Source organism: Trichomycterus rosablanca, chromosome 4 (assembly GCF_030014385.1).
Source record: "Trichomycterus rosablanca isolate fTriRos1 chromosome 4, fTriRos1.hap1, whole genome shotgun sequence".
Classification (NCBI taxonomy): Eukaryota; Metazoa; Chordata; class Actinopteri; order Siluriformes; family Trichomycteridae; genus Trichomycterus; species Trichomycterus rosablanca.
In genome coordinates this window covers 27249551-27264833 of record NC_085991.1, presented here as the reverse complement: position 1 = coordinate 27264833, position 15283 = coordinate 27249551, and the positions used below count along the sequence as shown (strand labels likewise).

Sequence of the window (15283 nt, the reverse complement as noted above, 5' to 3'; positions counted from 1 at the left end):
TTTTAATGCCGTTTTTAAATAAAATCCAGTAAGGAAATTTTGGAAAAAGAATGTTTTACTTAAATATATTATTGAATAAAATATTATATAAAGCAAACATGTTCAGTAGGAAGCGATGTAAAACAGTGTTTCCTACTATGCGTCTAAAGGATATCACACACATACTTTAAATTTTTTAAAAGAACGTTCATATAACGTTACACTTAGAACAATTAACATTGTTAGAATTTTCTATCAAGGTCACGTAACGTTTATAGAACGTTCTACTGACGTTATTTGCAAGTTTAAGGCACCACCTGCTTTATTAACTTCAGTGTGGCTTAGTGGTTAGGGAATCGGTTTTGTGACTGAAAGGTTGCTGGTTTGATCCCCGGCCAGGCCACAACTGAAGTGCCCTTAGGTAACATTTTACATTTTAGGTAAGGTACCTAACCCCCAATTGCCTCACCAGCCTTGAACTAACTAGCGAAATAAATATATAAATAGAAAACTAATACTCCAAAATTAACATGCTGAATATTATGAAAATGATACGATATTATTGTTAAGGATAGTTTGAGTATTCAGCCTGTACAGTGCAATTTGGGCCAGCATCACTTAATGTTTACTTTTCAGAGTTCTCACTGCTACACTGTGATTAAATTCATTCAGGACAACACTGTAGATGTTCCATCTACATGGATTGAGACGACAAAGAAGGTATTTCCATTGAACATGATAGTTGTCCCCTAGTTGATGTTTCCCCTAGAAATAGATCCAGGGTTTTTTTGTAATAAACGTGTATGTATGTATTCACATTTTTATATATTCAGATACTTTTGTTTTTGTCAATTAATATATTTCCAGTGCATTTATGTGTCAAACTTACACATAAAATGTCTTTTGATTGTACTACTGATATGTTTTTATTCGAAACCTAAATATTCATGTATTTTTATGTGCTAATCTTTTTCCTGTTAATGTTTATCACAGAAATGAATACATACTTACATACTAACTAGTTTGTATACAAAGTCAAAATACATGTTTATACATTTGATGGGGATAATATGCTCTGGAAGTTATATTATTAATTAACAAATACAAAAGTGTCTGAATGCTTGTCTCTTTTACTACATATTGTTCTTTTTGCAGGCCGTGTATTGCTACTGGCCTCGTAAAAACTTTACCACTAAAGTGAAACGGAGGGATACACCTGACATTGCTCAGTGGTCGAAACACATTGCCTCTATTCTGGGATATGCAGGTATGTTGCTTAAATATGTTATCTTTCTTATTGTTTTTGTTTTTAGTTTTGTAGTTTTTGTCAGAATATAGTGCAATTTAGAATATGGAATATAGTGCAAGTCTTGTTTAAGTAAATAGCCTGTAGATTTTGCACTATTTAGACAGCTATGAAGAAGCCAGGGCAAAAGCAAATCAGGCAACTATGACATCAAACTTGGAAAGTGAGGAAGAGGATCTGCTACGCAGGCAAATAAGAACTCCTGCACGATATAGAAGGCAATTGGACAGTGGTAAATACTTGCAGACACTTAAATTCTGTTTTTGAGTTTCTTTTGTTGTGTTTTATAACAAAATATGCAATAATTGTGCAATACTATAGGTGTGTTCCATTTAGAAGGTAGCTGCCTAGTTAGTCATTGTCATCAAAAGCAGGTCCCTCGCTAGGCAGCATTTTAACCGACACGTCATTTGGGGCACTCTTCAGAGCAACTATGACATCAGTGGGCCGCACTTGACCTCTATTTACTCTCTACTTAGGCAAGTGCCTTCTAAATGTAATGCACCATATATTATATTAACATATTGTATGTATCAATTATTTTTCCCAAAGAGATGATGATGAAAACCTTCCAGTAAAAAAGAAACTGCTGACTTCTAGCACGCCCACCTGTGAGTTATTTTTCTTTATGATGTTATACTGCAAGCATAGTGTTTTCATTCAAGCAAGCCATACTGTGGTTTAATATTTACTGTTTTATTATGTTCAATTCATTTGTAGTTACACCAAGAACTGAACTTTTTAGTGACAGAGCTGGACAGAGACTTCCATGTGAGTTTTGTACATATTCTTAATTTAGATTTCTGTCAGATTTCCTTTTATTCTATGACATGTGGACTAAGTGACTTGCAAGTTAATTAGATACACCTCTTTTCATTTTAGACTCACTTGCTGAAAAAAAATATGTACATACATTTTAACCATTTTTTTAGTGGGTCTGTCCACAGATGTCCCACAGTCAGAGGCTACTGTGTACTCAGGGGCTAACTTGCTCATGGTGAGAAATTCAGCGTTTTATTTATGTTGTGCAGTTAAATTAGACTGTGATATACTGAATATAGAAACACTCAACACTGTCTTTGTCTTAAACTAAGCGTTGAAAACATTTAGCTTTTAATTAACTTTTAATTTAATCAGACATTAAATTACTGTATAAACAGTTACATATTTATTTGTTACAGCTTTACTGCCATACATTTTGTTTTGTGTCTTTTATATCAGTTTTAATTTGACAATTAAACAAATTTCAGAAAATTCTGAACTGAAGAGGGTGGAGCGGGCCATATTTGTTCGTTTGGACAACATTGAACAGAAGCTTTTAAATCTCGAAAGCATCCTTAGACGTCTTGTTCCTCAGAGCAGTGACTGCGGTAATTATATTTGGAGACTCCTTGCTGCAGCAGAGATGAACTAAATGATCTCTGCCAGAAGCTGAAGGACAGCGACTACAAGAAAAAAATGGCAAGTCAGCGAAAATAGTATCAAATGATAACCTGATCATTTCAGACTGCTATTAACCTTACCAGACTGTAGTATGTCTCTTTCTCTGCAACCTGTAATAGCCCCATTTTACCCTGTTCTTCAATGGTCAAGACCCCCATGGGACCACTAGAAAGTAGGTGCTATTTGGGTGGTGGATCATTCTCAGCACTGCAGTGACACTGACATGGTGGTGGTGTGTTAAGTGTGTGTTGTGCTGGTATGAGTGGATCAGACACAGCAGGGCTGCCAAAGTTTTTAAACCACTCAGTTTCACTTCTGGACTGATGAAGGACTAGAGGATGACCAACACAAACTGCAGCTACTGTCTCTGACTTTACATCTACCAGGTGAACACACAAGGTAGGTTTGTTTATAAGAGTGGATAGTGAGTGGATGCAGTGTTTAAAAATTTCAGCAGCACTGCTGTGGCTGATCCAATCACACCAGCAGAACACACACTTAACACACCACGTCAGGGTCACTGCAATGCTGACGGTGTTCTACCACCCAAATAATACCTACTCTGTGCTGTTCCTAGGGGGGTCCTGACCATTGAAGAACAGGATAAAGTTGGGCTAACAAAGTATGTAGAAAAAGAGACAGACTACAGTCTGATATTGTAGAACTACAAACTGCACCTTATATGATATGTGGACCTGATAACATCCACAAAGAGTATAGATACAAGGGGTGGTCATAACAATGTGATTCAATTGTATATTTGCAATGTATTTCAGATCAATCACCTGAGTCTCCTTGGAGGGAAAACACCAGGTGAAGCTGTGAGGAGAGCTTTGCGAACTGTTGCCACAAATAATGTGTGGCGACAGTTTAGCATGAAAGGTCGTAAGGGAAAAATAAAATTTGAAGACATGGAGATCTGCAGCATGATAATTCGTACGTACTTCATTATTTCTTTAACCTATTAAATGTGTAGTGTACAATTGTGGTGAACAATTCTTAATATTTAAACTCAACAGCAAAACAAATACACCCCTCTCTTCAGAAGCATATTGCCAAGTTGAACAATACTAGGCTAGCTCAAAGACTGTGACCCGGATTTGAACCAGGGTTGCTGTGGCCATAACACAGATAGAAACCACTATACGGTAACGGTTCGCCACCGTCTGCGATGGTCATTCTCTTTAAAAGTTCTCTGATCTAACAAGCAAGTAATGTTAGCTAGGCACAGCAAAGCTAACCAGATGCTATCACAACATTAGCAAACAGGACAAGACAATGCAGATCTACTGATTCTGTGAAACAGCAAAAACAAATTAGTTACAGAGACAGAGCAACATCCTAATACCTTTAGGCCTTAAACGGTGCAGCAGTTACATTCTGGTGCCTTAACTTCTTATTCGAATTTTCCCATTGCCATTAAATGGTGCAGCAGTTAGGCTATATTCAGATGCCTGTAACTGCTACACCTTTTACGGTGGAATGGGAAAATTTGAACAAATAAAATGTTGTTCTAGTAACAATATCACCTTAAGAAACAAAACCGGTGTCTGAATAAATGTTTACCCTCACTGTAGTACTGTAACATGTATAATGGTGGGAGTACATAAGCCATGAATTGTCAGCAAATACATTGCAAGAAAAACAGAACAACAAAAGAACGTTCTGTGAACGTTCAAGCAGATTTTTGTGTTCAAGCTGATTTTTTTTTTCCAGAGGCTTGCCGAGTGATCCATCCAAAGGTGGCATCCAATTTTGAAGAGTGTATTGGGGACACTTTAAAATATGCACCTCACAGGGGATCAAGGGTAAGTCATAGCTTTGCTCCTTATTTTCTGTCTAGAAACATGGTACACTCTAGAGTGTCTCTACATCTTTAAAACACTCTGGTCCTGGTCTGGGATATCAGACTCTTTCAAGTCCACACAAGTCTTGATGCATCCTTGATAATATGGGTGAGCAAGAACAACATCTGGTTATATGGACTGTACTGGGCTAGATGTAAACATTTAAATGGAACAGTACTTGGGCTACGAATGATGACATTTCCCAAGTCCATAAGAATGCAAGTACAGAGAAGAGCACAGATTGGAAAAACAGCCAATAGCTGATCTGTTGCAGTTTGTGTTAGTCATCTTCTAGTCCTTCATCAGTGCTTACAGGACAATGCCCAAAGGATATTGTTTTTTGCCTTGTAGCTTTTTAATGTGACTTATATCTGACATTTGTCTGAACAGTTTATAATCCTAAACTAACATGTATACACAAAACAAAAATGCTTCTATTTACATGTAGAGCAACTAACGATTATTTTTATAATCAATCTGGTGATTATGTTTTTGATTAATTGATTCATTGGATTATTTAAAATACAAAAAAGGACAATATTTAAATAAAAACATCAACAACACTATGATTTCCCTTCTTAATTTTGTTTAATCAAGCTGCCTGTTTAATTATTTTATGGCATATTAAATGCTGCCATTTACCGCATTAAATAATGCTATTTCATGATTTTCACTGTGAAATCCTATCACATACTAGTAATTCAATTATTAAAAAAGAGCCACAGGCACCTCTTGCACATTGAAGACTTATAAATTAAAGACTGTAACATAACTTTAAGGAAGCTTTGTATTTAAGCTGCCCATAATGGCTTGGTTACATTGTAAAAACACTGATAAATGTGCAGAAACACCTAATAAACCTTTTCGTTTACTTTGCAGGTGGAGAATGCAGAGACGCCTTAAATATTACCTCCTGACTTATATTACCTATTTGTTTACCCCTCCAATTTTCCATTCATTCATATAAATTAGACTTTTTTCTCTCCCAATTTTCCATTTAATCATTTAAATTAATTGCTTTATTATAATAATAATAACAAAATAATATAATAATAATATTGGCACCAGGTGGCGCAGTGGGATATTCCGCTAGCACACCAGCGCTGAGTTTCTGAACTCCTCGCTTCAAAACCCGGCACTGCCACCGGCCGGCTGGGTGCCATCTAGCAGGCATAATTGGCAGTGCCTGCAGAAGATACTAATTGGCCATCATATCTGCAGGGTGGGGGCCGGACTATGTGTGGGTGGGAATTTCATACGCTGTGTAAGGACCCTGAGTGGCGGAAGAGACGCCTGTGCAGAATGCAGGGGCGAGAAGAGGAGGGCTGCGCACGTGTCAGAAGAGGCGTGTACAACAACGTGCTCTCCTCAGATGCAATCGGGTATCCCTCAGCAGCGGAAGACAAATTGACTGTGCTAAATTGGGAGAAAAATGGGGAGAAAATTCAGGAAAAAAAATATATATATTAACAACAACAACATATAATAAATACAACCCAAAATCAGGAAAAGTTGGGACAGCATGGAAAATGCAACTAAAAAAACACAGATTTTCCTACATTTACTTTGACTTTTATTTGATTGCAGACAGGATAAACCTGAGATATTTCATGTTTTGTCTAGTCAACTTCATTTTATTTATTAATAAACATCCATTCCCGCATTTCAGACCTGCAACACATTCTGGAAAAAGTTAAGGACAGTAAAGCATTTACCACTTTGTAACATTGCCATTTCTTTTCACCTCACTTGAAAGACGTTTTGGCACCAAGGATGCCAAGTGATTTAGCATTTCAGCTTTTATTTTGTCCCGTTCTTCCTGCAAACTTAAGTCTTAAGATGTGCAACATCCCTGGAAAAGACGACGTCTTGAAGGTAGCAGATGTTGCTCTAAGATCTCAATGTACTTTACTGCATTAATGCTGCCATCACAGAAGTGTAAATGACCTTTGCCAAGGGCACTGACACACCCCCATATTATGACAGACCCTGGCACTGACACAGCCCCATACCATGACAGACCCTGTCTTTTGGACTTGTTCCTGATAACAGTCTGGATGGTCCTTTTCGTCTTTGGTCCGGAGCACACGGCATCTATTTTTTCCAAAAAAAGATTTGGAATGCTGATTTATCTGACCATACACATTTCCTCTGTGTGATGGTCCATCCTAGATGCCTCAGAGCCCAGATAAGTTGACGCCGCTTCTGGAAATGTCCAGACATCTCTGACCATCTTTGCTTATCAATTACTCAGCCTTTCCTGGATGCTGCTTTCGTACCAAACCATGATTACAATCAACTGAACTAAATTGCCCCCATCCCAACTTTTTTGGAATGTCTTGCAGGCCTAAAATGCAGGAATGGAGGTATATTAACCAATAAAATAAAGTTGAGCAGACAAAACATGATATACAGTGTATCACAAAAGTGAGTACACCCCTCACATTTCTGCAGATATTTAAGTATATCTTTTCATGGGACAACACTGACAAAATGAGACTTTGACACAATGAAAAGTAGTCTGTGTGCAGCTTATATAACAGTGTAAATTTATTCTTCCCTCAAAATAACTCAATATACAGCCATTAATGTCTAAACCACCGGCAACAAAAGTGAGTACACCCCCAAGAGACTACACCCCTAAATGTCCAAATTGAGCACTGCTTGTCATTTTCCCTCCAAAATGTCATGTGATTTGTTAGTGTTACTAGGTCTCAGGTGTGCATAGGGAGCAGGTGTGTTCAATTTAGTAGTACAGCTCTCACACTCTCTCATACTGGTCACTGAAAGTTCCAACATGGCACCTCATGGCAAAGAACTCTCTGAGGATCCTAAAAGACGAATTGTTGCGCTACATGAAGATGGCCAAGGCTACAAGAAGATTGCCAACACCCTGAAACTGGGCTGCAGCACAGTGGCCAAGATTATCCAGCGTTTTAAAAGAGCAGGGTCCACTCAGAACAGACCTCGAGTTGGTCGTCCAAAGAAGCTGAGTGCACGTGCTCAGCGTCACATCCAACTGCTGTCTTTGAAAGATAGGCGCAGGAGTGCTGTCAGCATTGCTGCAGAGATTGAAAAGGTAAGTGGTCAGCCTGTCAGTGCTCAGACCATACGCCGCACACTACATCAAATTGGTCTGCATGGCTGTCACCCCAGAAGGAAGCCTCTTCTGAAGTCTCTACACAAGAAAGCCCGCAAACAGTTTGCTGAAGACATGTCAACAAAGGACATGGATTACTGGAACCATGTCCTATGGTCTGATGAGACCAAGATTAATTTGTTTGGTTCAGATGGTCTCAAGCATGTGTGGCGGCAATCAGGTGAGGAGTACAAAGATAAGTGTGTCATGCCTACAGTCAAGCATGGTGGTGGGAATGCCATGGTCTGGGGCTGCATGAGTGCAGCAGGTGTTGGGGAGCTACATTTCATTGAGGGACACATGAACTCCAATATGTACTGTGAAATACTGAAGCAGAGCACGATCCCCTCCCTCCGGAAACTGGGTCGCAGGGCAGTGTTCCAGCATGATAATGACCCCAAACACACCTCTAAGACGACCACTGCTTTATTGAAGAGGCTGAGGGTAAAGGTGATGGACTGGCCAAGCATGTCTCCAAACCTAAACCCAATAGAACATCTTTGGGGCATCCTCAAGCGGAAGGTGGAGGAGCGCAAAGTCTCGAATATCCGCCAGCTCCGTGATGTCGTCATGGAGGAGTGGAAAAGCATTCCAGTGGCAACCTGTGAAGCTCTGGTAAACTCCATGCCCAGGAGAGTTAAGGCAGTTCTGGGAAATAATGATGGCCACACAAAATATTGACACTTCAGGAACTTTCACTAAGGGGTGTACTCACTTTTGTTGCCGGTGGTTTAGACATTAATGGCTGTATATTGAGTTATTTTGAGGGAAGAATAAATTTACACTGTTATATAAGCTACACACAGACTACTTTTCATTGTGTCAAAGTGTCATTTTGTCAGTGTTGTCCCATGAAAAGATATACTTAAATATCTGCAGAAATGTGAGGGGTGTACTCACTTTTGTGATACACTGTATCTTGGGTTCAAATCGTATACAATCAAATAAAAGGAACACTGAATTTTTACTGTATTTTCTGATTTGGGGTTGTAGAATATATTTAATTGGTTTTGCCTATAATAAATCATTTTTAAATAAATATGTTTGCATTGATTTTGCCTCAGTGTTTGTCAGTATTGTCACATGAATTGTTTGAATTAGACCATCATAGCAAATGTTATCAGAGTGATTCAGATTTCTTTTTAAGTAATGGAAATGTCTGAGGGGGTTGGGGGGTTCAAGACATGGATTAACATGAACATTTTCTCAGTCTGTAGTTATGTTAAAAGTAAAATTAAAAAAAATCTTGCACTGACTTGCATTGGACGTCTTAAGAATATTAAGAAATCTGGGACTATAAACCTTCAAACATTTAAAGATAACATTCCAGGGGAAGTGAGATGTTTAAGAAAAATGTGGAAAAGTTTAGGGAACATTCCACAGCAACATTTTCTGTATCAATATACAATGAATTAACTAAATAAATGAAACTAAATTCACACATTCTCATCAAGACATTCCTATGGCGTCAAAACAGGGCCAAAAGTATTGAGAACCAAAAAGCAAATATTGAGAACCTAAAGAGCAGATTGTGTGTTCATTTTGTATTTTACATTTAAGAATAGTCTGTTTTACGCTTTTGGCTGCGCTGTTTCTCAGTCACGTTTCTCTCGGTCTCGCTTTCAGTATAAAAAGTTTCTCGCTTACGCTGTTTTCTGTGCGGCTCTCGGTTACGCTTCTCTCAGTATTTCTCTGGAGTCAAAATTTTTCTCAAGTTAGAGTTTTGGCCCCGTTTTGACAGGTGGGCGGGATCTCGTCACTCATTGGCTGCTAGAGATAAGCACCGCTCACCGAGTACCTCCCACAGACATCCTTCGTTTCCTTAACCCGGCAGCCTGAAATAGTTACAGCTCCTCTGAAGGAAACTGAATGTTGTCTGAATTTTCATTTAGCCAGCAGTCAGGAAAGGGTTTTTACAACTTTGTGATCTTGCAAACTTACAACTGCACTCTAAAAATGCTTATTTGGCAACCCAGTGCTGTAAATATCGGACAGAGAACACGCTGGGTTATTTAAACCCAACTTGTTTTGTTATGTAATGTAATTGTGTAAGGATCTTTTTTACCCAATGCTGGGTTAATTTCACCATGAATGTTCCCAGCTAACAATTTTTGATTCCCAGAACGGAAATAGAACGTTCCCGTTTGGTTGTGCATTATAGTTCTGGGAACGTTCCCCTAACGTTCCTGTAACCTTAAAATTATTGAAACCTTCCCAGCTAGCCCTGTAATTGTGGCCCATTTCGGGCGCAGCTCCTGTCAGCCGAGCCTGCCGCATCTGGTTCAGTGCCGACTCTTTTTGAATGACTGCCCAGAATCGGGCCAAATACACTGCCCCAAATCCGGATGCCAGATCTCCGCCGACTCTCCCATAACTGGGCCGGAATAGCCCCAAAACACTGCGATACTATTTATTTACCGTTTTCTTCTCCTTTCACATCTGCATAGATAAAATAGTACATTTATACTACAGATTAACTACAGATTGTGCAGCAGAAAGTATTTTATTAAGATAATTGCAGCAAGTAGTATAATAATAATAATCAGAATATTATAAATAAGACCAATTATAAAAATGAACCAAAACGACAGCTATATGAATATTATACAGTGGGGAAAATAAGTATTTGATCCCCTGCTGATTTTGTAAGTTTACCCCCTTACAAAGACTTGAACAGTCTATAATTTTTATGGAAGGTTTATTTTAACAGAGAGAGACAGAATATCAACAAAAAATCCAGAAAAAAAAACATTAAATAAAAGTTATAAATTAATTTGTATTTAACTAAGGGAAATAAGTATTTGATCCCCTACCAACCAGCAAGAATTCTGACCCCCCACAGGTTATGTGCCCATGAGGAACACAAATTAGTCCTGTCCCTGTATAAAAGACTCCTGTCACAGAATCAGTTTCTTCCATTCAAATCTCTCGACCACCATGGGCAAGACCAAAGAGCTATCAAAGGACGTCAGGGACAAGATTGTAGACCTGCACAAGGCTGGAATGGGCTACAAGACCATCAGCAAGAAGCTTGGTGAGAAAGAGACCACTGTTGGTGCGATCATTCGAAAATGGAAGAAATACAAGATCACAGTCAATCGCCCTCGCTCTGGAGCTCCATGCAAGATCTCACCTGGTGGGGTAAGAACGATTCTGAGAAAGGTGAGGTCAGCCCAGAATTACACGGGAGGAGCTTGTCAATGATCTCAAGGGAGCTGGGAGCAGAGAAATGCTGGATATGACCCCAAGAACACCATCCCCACCGGGCATTTCTTTGCCTCCAAACACAGCGAGTGGAGTTGATGCCAAAGAGCTCAATTTTGGTCTCATCTGACCATATCACATTCTCCCAAGCTTTCTCTGAATCATTCAGGTGTTCATTGGCAAACTTCAGACGGGCCTGTACATGAGCCTTCTTGAGCAAAGGGACTTTGCGGGCACTGCAGGATCTCAATCCATTACGGCGAAGTGTGTTACTAATGGTTTTCTTGGTGACTGTGCTCCCAGCTCCCTTGAGATCATTGACAAGCTCCTCCCGTGTAATTCTGGACTGACCTCACCTTTCTCAGAATCATTCTTACCCCACCAGGTGAGATCTTGCATGGAGCTCCAGAGTGAGGGTGATTGACTGTGATCTTGTATTTCTTCCATTTTCGAATGATCGCACCAACAGTGGTCTCTTTCTCACCAAGCTTCTTGCTGATGGTCTTGTAGCCCATTCCAGCCTTGTGCAGGTCTACAGTCTTGTCCCTGATGTCCTTTGATAGCTCTTTGGTCTTGCCCATGGTGGTCGAGAGATTTGAACGGAAGAAACTGATTCTGTGACAGGAGTCTTTTATACAGGGACAGGACTAATTTGTGTGCCTTTTGTGCACATAACCGGTCTGTGGGGGTCAGAATTCTTGCTGGTTGGTAGGGGATCAAATACTTATTTCCCTTATTTAAATACAAATTAATTTATAACCTTTATTTAATGATTTTTTTCCTGGATTTTTTGTTGATATTCTGTCTCTCTCTGTTAAAATAAACCTTCCATAAAAATTATAGACTGTTCAAGTCTTTGTAAGGGGGTAAACTTAGCAGGGGATAATAATTATAAAAGTGAACAATATATAAAATACTATATATATATATACATATACAGTATATACTGTATATATATATAAACAATATAAAGAAGTACAGTTTGTTTGTTTGTTTATTAGGATTTTAACGTCATGTTTTACACTTTGGTTACATTCATGACAGGAACGGTAGTTACTCGTTACACAAGATTCATCAGTTCACAAGGTTATATCAAACACCGTCATGGACAATTTAGTGTCTTCAATTCACCTCACTTGCACGTCTTTGGACTGTGGGAGGAAACCGGAGCACCTGGATGAAACCTACGCGGACACGGGGAGAACATGCAAACCACACAGAAAGGACCCAGACCGCCCCACCTGGGGATCGAACCCAGGACCTTCTTGTTAGATCTTGTGACCTTGGCTGATGATCTATGCCGGATGTTAGATGCTGCAGAGTAGTGTTCATAGTTTTCACTCATGTATGAGAGGTGAATAAGCAAATGTGGCTCAGTGATGGTAGTGGACACTTGAATATCTACAAAAAATACAAGGGACAACCTTTGGGTTATAAAATTATATACGATCAGCCATAACATTAAAACCACCTCCTTCTGCAATTTCCCTCTGGGATCAATAAAGTATTCTGATTCTGACTGTAAGTATACTCTTTTTCTATCAGCTCCACTAACCATATAGTTTACTAACCATTTACTGACTTTACCTTTGGGATTTATAAAGTCTATCTATAGAAGCACTTTGTAGCTCTACGGTTCACTGTCGTCCATCAGTTACTCTGCATACTTTGTTAGCCCTCTTTTACCTTATTCTTCAATGGTCAGGACTCCCAGGACCACCTCAGAGTAGGTATTATTTAGGTGGTGGATCATTCTTAGCACTGCAGTGACACTGACTTGGTGGTGGTGTGCTAGTGTGTGTTGTGCTGGTATGAGTGGATCAGACTCAGCAGCGCTGCTGTTGTTTTCAAATACCATGTCCACTTACTGTCCACTCTTAAATTATACACACCTGCTTTGTTGGTCCACCTTGTGGATGTAGTCAGAAATGGTAGATCGTCTGTTGCTTATTATTGTATTACTATTATTGTTGTTGTTCTTGTTGCTTATTGTAGCTTTTAAGTTTACGTTATCCACAGTTTTCAGTGAGCTTCAATTATTTAGCAGCTGTTGTCTAATGCTAGAAACTGTTAGCCTTTTAGCTAACTACCTGAAAAGTTTCAGTTCAGACTACCAGTTAACCTGAAACTCACTAGATAACATTACCATAAACAGTTTCCATTTCCAAATTGCTCTCTATCTTAATCCAAAACTCATTAATATACTTTCTGCTTACTTTTCACTAAGTAAAAAGTTGTTAAGATTAAATGTTTATTTACCTCACACGAACGAACGATTCCTCTTTTTCAACGGCTCGCATCGCACTGTTGCTATGGTGACGCTCGTTCGGAATCAGAGACTGGTCGCTGGGCCACAGCTGGACAACCAGCGTCGGCGCGCACGCGTTTCTACGAGCACCAGCAGAACCCAGCTGTGGTAACAACTGGGCTGGATCTGGCTACATTGATTCTGGCCGATTCTGACACTCGGTCGACTGTGCCGATAGAAAAGTGGGAACTGGGCCAGATGATTGTGCTAGCTGGGTTTAAGGGAACCTTGTACTAACCTTTAAATTATTGAAAACTTTAGACAAGAAAACCTCACTTTCTAGTTGTGCTAATGGAGAGTTCTGCTTGCTATATATATATAGCAAGCAGAGCTTTAATTTCACATATACTGGAGAGGCGGGAGAGGACGCTGGCGTGTACTGGTCGCCGCTTCTCCACACTTCCTATGGATTTAATTTTATCTTTTTTTACTTTAGTAAAAGTTAAATTAAATTAGATGAGCTGTATTTGTTAATAACACCACGCTCACTTCTGGTGACTGTCATTTTTATTATCATTTTATATTCTGAATTTTACTTCCGCTACTGTACATCGGTACACAGCTGACGGCGAGACTCCTTAGTAGCGACAAAATGTTGAATTATTCTGTCAACCAGCTGATGAAACTCAACAATCATACTATTCCATCGTGTATGCCAGTTATCAAAGAACTTGGACTACTTCGGCGGCCTCGCTACATTCACAGAGCCTCTAAGAGAAAGTTTGTTTACTCACGGATTGATCAAGCCATTCCATCCTTCTGGTCAGCTGTGCGTGCTGTCGCATCACAGACGCGTCATCAGAGCACTGCTGCTTCTCGGACTAGTAGCATTACAGTCTCCATGACAACGCCAGCTGCTGAGCAGGATAGAAAACGCGGAGTGGATTTTAATCTTCTCCAACCAATACAGACATCCAGAGCTCCATCAAACCTTAAAGTTGAGCTGCTAAATGCACAATCATTAACAAACAAATCCTGCCTTATTCATGACCACATCCTGGACAAGTCTCTGGATTTAAAGTGTATTACTGAAACCTGGCATCAACCTGAGGTTTTTTCTGTTTTAAATGAAACCTGTCCTTCAGGCTACTGCTATTTTCAGAAAGCCCGAAATACTGGTCGTGGTGGCGGTCTGGCTGTGATCTATCGCAACGATCTGGATCTATCCCCATTACCCCTACCTGAGCTGTCTTCTTTTGAAGGATTGGCCCTCAGACTCAAATTTCCTTCTTCTGTGACAATATTGCTCATTTATCGGCCACCCAAACCTAAATCATCCTTTATCTCAGAGATGTACAGCCTTCTGTCAACCTTGTGCACTTCATCTACAAAGATTTTAATGCTGGGGGATTTTAACATTCATGTTCATACCCCCTCCTGTCGCTCAGCATTTGAATTTCTGCAAGTTCTGGACTGTTTTAACCTCACACAACTGGTTGATGTACCGACACATACCAAAGGGCACACCCTTGATTTAGTGATTACTGATTCTGCCCCTGTAAGTAGTTTGTCTGCCTATGATTTGGGTGTGTCCGATCATAAGGCCATCTCCTTGGAACTGACATCTGCATCACCCCCCATCAGACCCAAATGTGAAATCTGCTTTAGAAATCTGAAAAACATTAATTCAGTTACCTTGACAGACGACTTACAGCATCTCCTTTATTTAGGCTGTCCTGTAAGTTTTGCATCAGTCAGTGATGCAGTGGACTTTTATAATAAATCATTGAGCAGCATCTTGGATCTTTATGCCCCTATTAAAACAAGAACAGTTACTTTCTCCCGTTCCGCTCCTTGGTTTACCCAAGCACTACGGAAAATGAAGGCAGTTGGGCGCGTCCTTGAGCGACGATGCAAGATCTCTGGCCTCACTGTCCATAGACTGGCTTACCGGGAACACCAGAGGACATACTCAAGGTCCATCAGAGAGGCTCGCTCACAGTTCTACTCAGGCATCATAAACAACAGTATGGGAAACTCTAAGCAGCTTTTCTCTACTATAAATCATCTCCTCAAACCACGGGTTCCTTCATTAAATGGAATTAATGAAGAGCGCT

General features: G+C 39.7%; 3 long non-coding RNA genes across 3 annotated transcripts; 2 read left to right on the top strand and 1 right to left on the bottom strand.

Moving 5' to 3' along the window:
- Nucleotides 1–1402: 1402 nt before the first annotated feature.
- On the top strand, nt 1403–2619 carry LOC134311515 (uncharacterized). The gene is made up of 5 exons (XR_010011441.1): nt 1403–1517; nt 1838–1896; nt 2006–2056; nt 2218–2282; nt 2536–2619. It is a non-coding gene; the product is annotated as an uncharacterized LOC134311515 (long non-coding RNA).
- Nucleotides 2364–14039, bottom strand: LOC134311517 (uncharacterized). Its single transcript, XR_010011443.1, has 2 exons — nt 13961–14039; nt 2364–2730 (listed from the first exon to the last, which is right to left on the bottom strand). It is a non-coding gene; the product is annotated as an uncharacterized LOC134311517 (long non-coding RNA).
- On the top strand, nt 3509–6143 carry LOC134311516 (uncharacterized). Its single transcript, XR_010011442.1, has 3 exons — nt 3509–3664; nt 4445–4536; nt 5455–6143. It is a non-coding gene; the product is annotated as an uncharacterized LOC134311516 (long non-coding RNA).
- Nucleotides 14040–15283: the final 1244 nt, after the last annotated feature.